This window comes from Hippopotamus amphibius, chromosome 14, assembly GCF_030028045.1.
Source record: "Hippopotamus amphibius kiboko isolate mHipAmp2 chromosome 14, mHipAmp2.hap2, whole genome shotgun sequence".
Lineage (NCBI taxonomy): Eukaryota > Metazoa > Chordata > Mammalia > Artiodactyla > Hippopotamidae > Hippopotamus > Hippopotamus amphibius.
In genome coordinates, this window is record NC_080199.1 from 33,218,707 (window position 1) to 33,230,566 (window position 11,860).

Below are 11,860 nucleotides of genomic sequence, written 5' to 3' on the forward strand. Positions count from 1 at the left end.
CTATCACATGGATGGGGCAAACATGGCAGGGCTCAGACATGAGCTGGCAGCTTGAGGGCAGAGAGATCTTCAAGGGCTCCCATGGGACAAACTGGATAACATCCACAGGGCAGCCAGACTAGGGGTGATGCTGAAGCTCCTGTATGTGGTGGGGCTTGCTGATTAACTGAAGGGCTGAGTTGAGCAAGCAGCATGGAAATCTTCAATCCTCATCCTTGGGCAGGAGCTTGGGCATGTGGGAGCTGACCTGATATGGTTAGAGACCCAGGAATTCTGATGAAATCTCCTCTCTGCCTTGAATTGAAACTGATGTTCATATTCTCAGCTTCTCAGGGTATTATTTAGGCTTGGAAAAGGAATACATACATGCCTATTTCCTTAGATCCTCTAATTTCTAAATCACTATTTTCCAGGGATGATGTATCTTTATCCTTTACTTAATTAGAAGATTCCAGTGTAACTATTTCAATAGAAAGTGAAGGTTATACTCTCTATTGTGAAATAGGATTTGGCTTTTTATTTATATCCAGTTTAAGATTATGTACCAGTAGCTTATGAAGTGAACACAATGTGAAAGAAACAACCTCTTAAGAACTGCTTGGTTTCAGCTTCTGTAATTCTTCTCTCCCTTTAGCTGGTATAATTGGTCCCCTCAACAGAGTGAACCTGATTCCAGCACTTGACATAGCCTGACCCTTCCAAGTTAGGTTTCAGGGCTGATGACTCAGCCTCAAGTCACTGTTTCCACTCAGCCAGCGTTGCCCTTGGTCCCCATAATCTGCTCCTAGACTCTGCACCACCTCACCTCAGTAGACCAGTCCTGGTTCTGAGTGGCCCCAACCAGCTGCAATCGTTCACACCTAGGCTTTCTGCAGTGCTTCTGGATGTCTTCCCCTGGCCAGGCTGCAGTGACTGATTTCTACTCTGAACCTCCTTAGTACCTGATAGCCTGTAGTGATTCAATACTTAGCATAAGCTACCGTGTTAAGGTATTCACATTTTTGTTTAATCTGAACTCATTGACATTTCAGAGCTATGAGAGCTCTAAGCAAGCATTTATCCTAATCTCCCCATTTTCAGAAAATGAATCCAGCCTTGAAGAGATTAAGTATTAGCCTAAAACCGTATTGAGGAAGAGCCAAGGCTAGAATTATATGAAATAACACTCCTAGTCTTCTGTTATTTTTGTTGTACAATCTGGGCATATTTTATTTTGTATTCTCACTGGAGTATCAGCCCCTTGATGATCAAGGACCTATGTTTGTTTCCTCTACATTTATAACAGGTAAAACATATTGATGTCATTAATGAGAAAGCTTACTGATAGGTATCTTAGTCATTTTTCATGGCTATTTAAAGGTCATAATGATTATGGCTGCCTTTATACCATGAGGATTGACATTAGTTAAATAGTTGTTTTTCTTTATGAACTTCATGAAGATGTTGTCCAAATTTTAGCTTCTCTGTAAGTCAAATAGGAACCAATCCTGTAGTAAAATTCCATATAGGTAATGAGTTTGACAGAGGAATAGCTTTAGCCAGAATACATTTCTTTAAAAGGTAGGAGAAACACCTAAAATATTATATATTTGTCCATTTTATCAATTTCACTGTCATTGAGAACACAGGCATACTTGAACTAGAAAGGTTAATATAAGTACTAGAGAGTTGACGATGGGAAGGAATTTTTTGTTATGATATATACTAACTGTGAGGCATTTTGACACCACGTTTATGGCTGAATGTGGTACACCACAACACTGTATATGTAAATTTTTTTAATATCTGATTAATGTAAAACATATATTGCTATTTGCTGTAGTCTGGTAGTAAGGCCTAATAATAAATTTAGTCAGAAATCTAGATTTAATTGGCATACTTCAAATTGCTGGTGTTCCTTGATTAGAAAGGTTATTTCCAGGGTACCACTGTTAAGATAAAAAAGTTACAAATTTGACATGCATATTTATTTAAAGGAATTTGAGTTACTTGTGCATGAACTGAACACTTTTCTGATAAGTTATTAGTGTCTGTTCTGCATCAAGGAACAGAATTTCACTCTGCAGTCCCCTTTTCGCTCTTACCTTTTAAAAACCATTATTATTGTGTGACAGCTTACTGCAGGAAACATTAAGCAGTTGTCAATATTCTTTGCTGAATTTGGCAACAGACTTTCAAGTGTTAAAAGTATTTATTTGTGTTTTCTACTGACTCATCAGCTGGGTCATAGAATGAAAGACTGAATAAAAAATTGCAGTAAAAAGTAACCCAAAAGTAACAGCTTGGATCAACCCTGGTACTTGGTGGAGAATAGGGTATAGTTTATGAAGCATCCTTCAAAGTCCTTGGTGTATCTAATTGCGGAGTTAGGAATCACAGGCTTGAAGAGCAAGGAGGAGACTCTACACAGCCATGTCAACAATTCAGACAACCGGTGAGCAGCAGTCAGGATGACTAAGCTACCTCCCACCCCACGAAGAAACCACATTACTTGGCAAGTTTGGCAGTGAGACTGGGCAGCAGGTTTTTTTTTTTTTTTTTTCTACTGATGCTCAATCTAATCTAACCGATGCTATTTTTTAATTTCCTGGAATTGGCTTAATCAGCTATGTCATTTTAAAGTCAGTTTATCCATAGAATCATCTTGCAGTGAGGCACGGCAGTCCCTTAGAAGGTAGATGACCCTTTCAGGTCTGTGGCCAATACACACAGCCAGAGTCATGTTTGCATATCCCCAAACCAGGATATGCAGGCAGCAGCTGGGGTTACCCCTCACCAGGGCAACCATGGGGCAGCTTCTCCTCAGGACCACACAGGGCTTGGGGTCACATGCAGCATACTTCTGGGGAAATAAAACCTGAAGCATAAAGATTTTTGGAAAAGAGTCTATAACCATGTATAATGAGCCATAGAAGAGCAGGAATTTCTTTCTAAGGAGGACACACGTTTTTGTTTTTCTTTTTTTAGTCCAGTAATTAGGTTTCTCATATGAGAAATCTGTTGTAATTTACAAATTTAATAGTTATGAAATGGTATAAAATGTCAAGTTATAAATAAACTCTACCGTTCTAGATAAAAATTGTCTGGGTTGAAAGTGATCTGTCTAAAGGAAGTTGTGTGCTTGAGCTCTTTACTGGGGATCCTCCCAGTCTCCTGGTTTTGCTTTCCCTGGGCAGAACTGACTGCTGAAATTTTTCTTAGATGTAGTTTTCCTACCACTGGAATTCCTTCTCATCCTTAATACCTGTTCAGTCAGGTGAATGTTCACTTCTGCTCCTCACTGTTGATGAAAAATATCTTTTACAAGGGGTGTCCACTGTGAGACTAAGGTTCTTTGATAGAATGATTGGTGGAACATGATGTAGATAACTTGGCAAATCATCACTTACTGCACCTAGCATACCTGTTGCACCTACGCTGGTAACAATACAGTCAGTTGCTAACTTGTTTGTGAAAATCCTGGTTGTTTTGTTCTCCAAATGTGACTCATTAATTGGCTTGTAAATTAAAAATCTTTTCCTGTTACCTTAGTTTCTCTTTCTTCAAAATCAAAAGAAAAAAAAAAAGAAAAAAGAAAAGGAACAAAACAAAACAAAAAATTCCAATCTTACCTTACTTGAAAGGCTCTATTGAACAGGCCAAAATATTCCAAGATGCTAAATAAAATAATTGGTAACAGGTGGCTAGTTAAGTTCCACCAGCTGTAATCATGAAGACAAAGAGAACTTTCATGGTCAAGGTCGGGGTCTTCAACCTACTTTTGATGTGAATGGAAGCCTTTGTAAGTATAAGGAATAAGACTACAACGAAACCCTGTGTCAGCAAAATGCTGTCAAATGCTAGGAAAACTAAAAAATAATAGTCATTTTTTAATTTACAAAAGCACTTTACAGTCCTTATAATAAATTCTTACTTTATTTCCTGCTTTTTGCTCATAGATGTAAGGATTTATACAATTAGAAGAACCATTTTCTTTACTTAATCATGAGATGATTGATGGCCAGAGTTAAGGCAAAATTATTTGGGGAAGCATAATTTGTTCTTACTTAAAGGAATGACAAGTGTAGCTTAGTTATTCTGTTTCTTTGAAAAAAGTAGATTAATTTATTAACAAATTTATTTTAATGCAGCATTTACTTCTTGAAACCATGTTAGAGACAATGAAGCTAAGTATTAAACTTCATAGCTACTTAATTCACCAAGTTATACGATTGCAGAGTTGGCGAAAATAAAAAATAGACCTTAAGCAAATCAGACAGGTAAATGTTGACTCTACGGTTTAAAAAATAGTCAGAGAAAAAAACAAACAAACAAACAAACAAACAAAAAAACAGTCAGAGTAGGAGTGCCCATAAGGACTTTGGTGGAGTTTTCCAGTATTTGACTTTGGTCTCTGTGTTACTGGTATTTATGCTGTAACTCTCCGTGAAGTTTGTATTCTTAGCTCCAACTCTTAGTATTGTTGTAGGGGGGAATCAAAAGGAAAAGTACCTGTACTCATCTTCCTATTACTTAAGATGGTGCCCTGTTTTGCCTCTTCAATTTATTGCCATGCTTCTTCAAAGATTATTTTATTGTGCAATATATGTACTGTTCTCTGATTCCTTAGAATCTTATAATAATAAATTGTAGCAACAAACATTCACATAAAACCTGCATCAGGCAGCGGTCTTAGCACTTTAAACATGTTAACTCATGTGATTCTCATGTCCACTCTCTGAAGAAGGTGCTATCATTATCTCCATTTAATAGATCTAGACGCTGAGGCAGAGACAGAATAAGTAACCCACCCAACATCACAGAGCAACCAAAAGGTTGCTAGGATGCAAACCCAGGCATTCCCACTCCAGAGTTAACCAGGCTGCCTTCCATTCAAGGTTTAGTACTCTCTTAATTACTGTATCGAATGACTTTTTTTTTAGTTCTCCTGTTGCTTGGAGTTTTGATGTTACTCGACACTGGTAATCTCTTTCAATCCTCCCTTGGATTCTGTGACCATGAAGTCTTCTGGTTCTCTTAGTTATCTCCTTTCTCCCTTTTTGTGGATTTTATTATGCTGTTCACTTTTTCTGTGTGCTCTGTATTCATACATTTACCAAGGCACTGTCCCTGTTCTTCTTGTTTATATGCCCACTCTACTACCATTCCTCTGGAAATCTCTCCATCTATCAACACTTTGTTTCGATGATTCTCATGTATTATTGCCATCCCCCATCTCTGCCAGAAATATATGCTACATCTCTGTCTTCCGGAATGTTTCATAGGTTACTAAAGACAAAAGAATTCATCTCCACTATCCCCTTCCCTCCCTTCACCCAGTGTCTGCATCTCAGTTCACTTAACGGCACCTCTTTCCTTCCATCCATCTATATTAGGCACCATGAGAATTATCCTCGAAAGCTCTCTTTGCCTGACTTTTTGGGTATAGTTAGTCATAAAGAATTTTAGATAGAAAGAACAGTTTTAGGAAAGCATAGCAATATGAATGTTGTTGGCATGTTAGGGGAATGATGAGTAGCATAGAGGGTCAAAAGAAGAAGTGATGAACCTGGGAAAGAAATGATTGGAAGAGGTTGATTTTTTTTTAATTAATTAATTAATTTTATTTTTTAATTGGAATATAATTTCATTACACTCTTGTACCAGTCTTTGAGGTACACCAAGTTCAATCATCTGTATTTACACACACATCCCCGTATTCCCTCCCTCCCTCGACTCCCCCCCACCCTCCCCGTCCCAGTCCTCTAAGGCATCATCCATCCTCGAGTTGAACTCCCTTTGTTATACAAAAATATGGAACGCTTTACGAATTTGCATGTCATCCTTGAGCAGCGGCCATGCTAATCTTCTCTGTATCGTTCCAATTTTAGTATATGTGCTGCCGAAGCGAGCACTAGAAGAGATTGATCAAGTATAGTTTATAGACCTTCAAACAGACGTGTTCTGTGATGCCAAAGTGTGTCATTGTTTGACTGGCTTTTCATCAATAGGTTTCTCTTCTTTAGAGTACCCCAGGTGAAGATATTGAGGTCAGATCTGATCTTCATTCCTGCAGATCCAGGACCTTGGCATTACCAGTACTTCTAGAGACCAAGAGACTCTCAGAGATGGACTGACACCAACCAAAACACCATCAGCCAGTCATGGGAACTAGAAGTAGAAATTAAGCCTGAGAGAGGGGAACATCCCTTTCCAGTGCTTATGTCCCCTACTCAGGATACTACCCCAAGCAAGAAGCCCCTTGGGAAGCCAATCCAGTCATTAAATCACCTTGTGATCCTGGAGAGAGAGTAAGGATGGAAAGTAGCCTGGAAGCAGGGAGTGTGGTTTCTCCTCCATCCCTTTGCTCTGAGAATTGATGAATTCCTAGTGAGTAGCATCCACCTTTCCTGCCCAATTCTAAGCGTACCTGCCAAAGGTTATTTCTGTGAATTCTATTCCATATATTCCCTCCATCCATCTTCTTTCAAGCACACATTCTTAGGTAGGTTGATATCGTTGGTAAGCTAGAGGTGAGGAGACAATTCTTTAGGAGATGGAAAGCACCTTTTACTGTAAAATCAAGCCTTTCCTCAGGTTAATGGGGTGAGATTTAGGCAAATAAATGATGTTTTAATGAGTCAAAATAGGCAAGTACTTTATCTTGAACAGAGAATCTATAATCCTCCATTAGGGCAATGACCTGGCTTTTGTGGGGGCTTCTAGCTGATGTCAGACCTAACGGAAGGGCATTCTGGGGGGGAGTTGTGTCTGAGAAGTTGAAGGAGGGGGAAGGACCCTCCAAGCAAAGATCCTTGTTTACTAGCTTTGTGAGATTCTGTTTAGACACTTAGATACTAGGGCAGATTTGGGAGTTTCCTGGGGTTTTCTAATTTAAGACATATTCTTTTTTTTTTTTTAAGAACTTTTATTGAGATACAGTTAACAGACAATACATTGCATATATTTAGAGTGTACAATTTGGTATGTTTTTTTCTTATTAGTAATTATATATGGCAATCCCAATCTCCCAATTCATTCCCCCCCCCAACCATCCCCGCTTCCCCCACTTGATGTCCATATGTTTGTTCTCTACAACTGTGTCTCTATTTCTGCCTTGCAAACCGGTTGATTTGTACTATTTTTCTATATTCCACATATATGTGTTAATATACGATATTTGTTTTTCTCTTTCTGACTCACTTCACTCTGTATGACAGTCTCTAGGTCCATCCATGTCTCTACAAATGTCCCAGTTTCATTCCTTTTTATAGGTGAGTAATATTCTATTGTATATATGCACCATATCTTTTTTATCCATTCATGTGTTGATGGACATTTAGGTTGCTTCCATGTCCTGGCTATTGTAAATAGTGCTGCAATGAACATTGGAGCGCATGTGTCTTTTTGAATTATGGTGTTCTTTGGCGATATGCCCAGCAGTGGGATTGCTAGGACATATTCTTTTTATTTTGATAAAGCCCGAGTAAGAAAATGTGTTCTCTAAAGACGCTCAATAATCTATCAGTTCCTTTGCTCTACTCTCAGGAGGCTGGCTTGTTTGTAAATTGAACAAGTCTCCTCCCACCCTCACCAAACAGATATAAAAGATAGAACATTGTCGTAGTCTGGTCACCTCTGAGTCGTTCTCATTCCCCTTGAGTGTTCTAGGGGCTCACATCGTGAAGGTCCAAAGTGATGGGAAGTATTATTTTTAAGGTATTTTAAAAATCTTTATTGAATTTGTTACAATACTGCTTCTGTTTTATGTTTTGATATTTTGGCTGCAAGGCATGTGGGATCTTAGCTCCCTGACCAGGGAGTGAACCCACACCCCCTGCATTGGAAGGGGACGTCTTAACCACAGGACCATCAGGGAAGTTCCTGATGGGAGAATTTTGATATAATTATTTCTTTGCTCTAGTTTTCTTTGTTTTGGTTTCCTCACTATGGTTACTTTACACTTAGTCTGTTTTATAAATTGAGTTGGCAATTTGTCAATGCAAAGAAAACATGACGTGCTAAAGAAAGTGGGGGGAGGAAATAGAACTAGTGAAACAAAGAAATCTGAACATACGGTCACCATATTTCCTGCATGAAACATCAGTACACACGGTCTGACCCCTGTGTGTCTATCTAGGGACAAGAACACCAAATGTATTATACTCCGAGTATTCCTGATAACTTAGCTTTTATGATTTCTGCAAGCCTCAGAATAAGGGGCCTATATGGGCACCTCCCACTGCCAGCTGCAATGGATACTTGGAGAGGGTCCATTTAAACCCTTCAGCTCCTGTTCTCCAGGCGATATTGACAGAGAAGGGATATTTATTCCCCCAATTCTCTGAAAGTATCAGCAGGCTTCAAGTAGCAAAATCTCCTACCAAAGTTCAAATGTTTGATAGAACTGGCTTTTCTAATGTAAAAACGCCAGGAAAGCATTCATAAAGTTACCAAGAGCTCAAAGCTGCATTACCTAATAACTTTACTATGCATTAAAAAGTTGATTAAAATTAGGCTTGATTCTTAACTGCATCGCTGTGCTCTTTCTGTATGAAAGAGATTCACGCAGAGCTATACACTTAAAAGGACGGTGTGTGCCTTTCTACAAGCAGATTTCCTCTTAACTGCAGGTTCACAGCCCCTTTCATGCTTTTATGTATCTGTGTACCTTTTGTGTTCCAGTGGTTGGAAACATTTTTGTAACAATAAAAAAGATCTCTGCAAAGAGCAATCTGGTAAAAGCATTTTTTCTCTATTTTAATTTGCATGACAACTTAGACTTTTATCCTGTCCATTTTGGATAAGACTAGAGTGATATTGAATGATTAATAATTGTGTATATACATATATATATATATATACATATATATATATATATACAGTTTAGCCACATGCTTATATTTTTACTCTTTTTATTTGAAGACAAGTTGTTAAAATTCATAAAAACATAGAATACTACGGAGATGGGAAGCTTAGGTTTTGTGAATATGAAATAAAATATTCCTTGGTATGTCTTCTCTTAAACTGTCAGCTGAAGTTCATTCCTGGGGGGAATATTTTGGCTTTGATGGTTTAATAGGCCTGGAATTCATTTTGCAAGTGCCAGTTTCCCCATTCTTTTTTCTTGATTCTGTACCCTCCTCCAAAGTCATAACACTGATGGAAATTAAAAGACAACACTGGTCCATGGGGAGGGAAAAGGCCTCTCCCACCCTTTGATCCCTGTCCTTCATCCCCCAATCCTCCTCCGTAGGGGAGCTGGCATCCTATTTCTGCCACTTGAACTTATTATAAGGCAGAGAGGAACATTGGTAATAAGGTATAAGTCGTCCCAAGCTAAAGCCAGAAATTATAGAGGACCTATTGTTCTCCAGGGTGAGAAATTCACTTTACTTTTAACTCAGGCAAGCCCCTGAGAACTACTATAACAGTGAGAAAAGATTCAATTCCCACACCACAAAATGTTCCTGTTTTTAGCCAAGAAATTTCACATGCTGCTTTTCCCTCCCCCCTCTGCTCATATTTCCAAATTCCTGCACCCTAGAAATTCCTGCTGAGGTTTGGACCTCCAATGTCAAATACAACACCAAGCTGCAGCACTTGCTGCCGGAAAGTAAATTCGTAGGTTGTCGTGTTTCTACTTCATTTATTACCAACTAGACAGACTTGGGAGCCTTGTTTTGTTAAGTATCAATATCTGGGCTTGTCTCAGAGAAGCACTCTTTACTGCACTCTGACAGCGGTGCTCAAAGTTAAGCCATTGCCCTTTCCTTATGAAGAACTTCCAAAATGCCTCACTTACGTGTCATCGTATATTGTACTGTCTTCAGATGTTCTCCATAAAAATATGAGGACACAGAATCCCTTGGTCTTGTTTCTATTTTACCACCCTTTGTGTTGCACCTTCATGAAGTTCTCAGTGTAAACATGGGTCTTCTCATTAAGTCCAGAGGGTGGGCTTAAATATATGAAGAACTTTGAGAATCCTGGCTGTGATGGTTAATTTTATGTGTCAACTTGACTTGGCTAAGGGATAAACCCAGCTAGCTGGTAAAACATTACTTCTGGGTGTGTCTATGTTGGTGTTTCAGGAAGAGATTAGCATTTGAATCAGTAGACCGAGTAAAGAAGATGGCCCTCCCCAGTGCAGGTGGGCATCACCCAATTCATTGAGTGTCTGAGTAGAACCAAAATGCAGAGGAAGGGTAAATTTGCTCTCTGCTATAGCTGGGAGGTTCATCCTCCTCTGCCTTTAGACACTGATGCTTCTCTGTCTCAGGTCTTCAGATTCAGACTAGGACTGACATCATTGGCTCCCCTGGTTCTCAGGTCATCACTGGCTTTCTTGAACCTCCAGCTTACAGATAGCAGGCATGTCTTGGGACTTCTCAGCCTCTATGATTGCATGAGCCAAGGACTCAAAATAAATCCTGTACACACACACACACACACACACAAGCGTGAGGCAAAGATTATCTGCACCCTGGCTGTAGAATTTATTTTAATTAACTTTTAGAAAAGACAAATACATCACTTATTGACATAATCTCCTTGCTTTTCAATACATTTTGTCCATCTGTCAACAAGCTTTTGTATTCCCTGATTAAAAAATGTCTTAGGCTGAGCTGTGAGCCATGAATGCATGGCTGTCTTCACTTCATCAGAAGTGAATCTTCGTCCTCATATGGCTGTTTTCAGGGGACCAAACAGGTGAAAGTCTGATGCAGCAAGATTAGGACTATAGGGAGGATGCTTTAACACCTCAAAATGAAGTTTTTGCAGAGTGTCAACAGTGCGGGCATAAGTGTGTGGACGTGCATTGTCATGCAACATCACAACGCCCTTAGATAGCAGTCCTCTGCGTTTAATCTGAAGGTGTGGACAGGCGTCCACCTCCTTCTTGATGGCTAACATTTGTGTGACCTTCCTTGAACTTCTCTATCCATTCATACACACTTCTTCGTGACAAAACACTTTATACTGTACACCAAGTCTTCAATAAATAACAGCACCAGGTACACCCTTAGACCACAAAAAACGAATCACTGCACTCTGCTCTGCTTTTGTGCAGATCACAAGTGGGACATCCATTTTTGCTCGCACTGCAGTTACAAATGAACTGATGTAACACATTCACACCTGCACAGCAGTGACTGGGGAGACAGTAGCCTTGAGTGGAAAGCACTGATAAGGCAGTGTGGCCAAGATAAAAATTTTTTAATTAATTAATTAATTAATTTATTTATTTATTTTATTGGCTGTGTTGGGTCTTCATTGCTGCGCACAGGCTTCCTCTAGTTGCAGTGAGTGGGGGCTACTCTTCCTTGTCGTGCACAGGCTTCTCACTGCGGTGGCCTCTCTCGCTGCAGAGCACAGGCTCTAGGCTCGTGGGCTTCAGTAGTTGTGGCACATGGGCTCAATAGTTGTGGCTCACAGGCTCTAGAGCACAGGCTTAATAGTTGTGGCGCACGGGCTTAGTTGCTCCGTGGCATGTGGTATCTTCCTGGGGCAGGGATCAAACCCGTGTCCCCTGCATTGGCAGGTGGATTCTTACCCACTGCGCCACCTAGGAAGTCCCAAGATAAATTTTAATATAACTGAGTGTGGATAATTTTTGACTCACCCTCATATATATATACATACACACACACATATACACACACACACACACACACACATACATACATATATATATATATATATATATATCTGCATCTCAGGAGAACCCTAACTAATGCATCTGCTAAATGTCATAATGCAAGTTCAAACTAGTCACGTGCTAAAGACCTGAGTCAGCCTGTGTAGGACAGTAGTGCTCTGTGGTGACCACATGGGAAGGAAATCTAAACAAGAGGGGATATATGGGTATGTATAACTG

General features: G+C 39.5%; 1 non-coding gene across 1 annotated transcript; it reads right to left on the bottom strand.

Moving 5' to 3' along the window:
• Nucleotides 1-5,787: 5,787 nt before the first annotated feature.
• Nucleotides 5,788-5,894, bottom strand: LOC130836032 (U6 spliceosomal RNA). Its single transcript, XR_009049096.1, has one exon. It is a non-coding gene; the product is annotated as a U6 spliceosomal RNA (small nuclear RNA).
• Nucleotides 5,895-11,860: the final 5,966 nt, after the last annotated feature.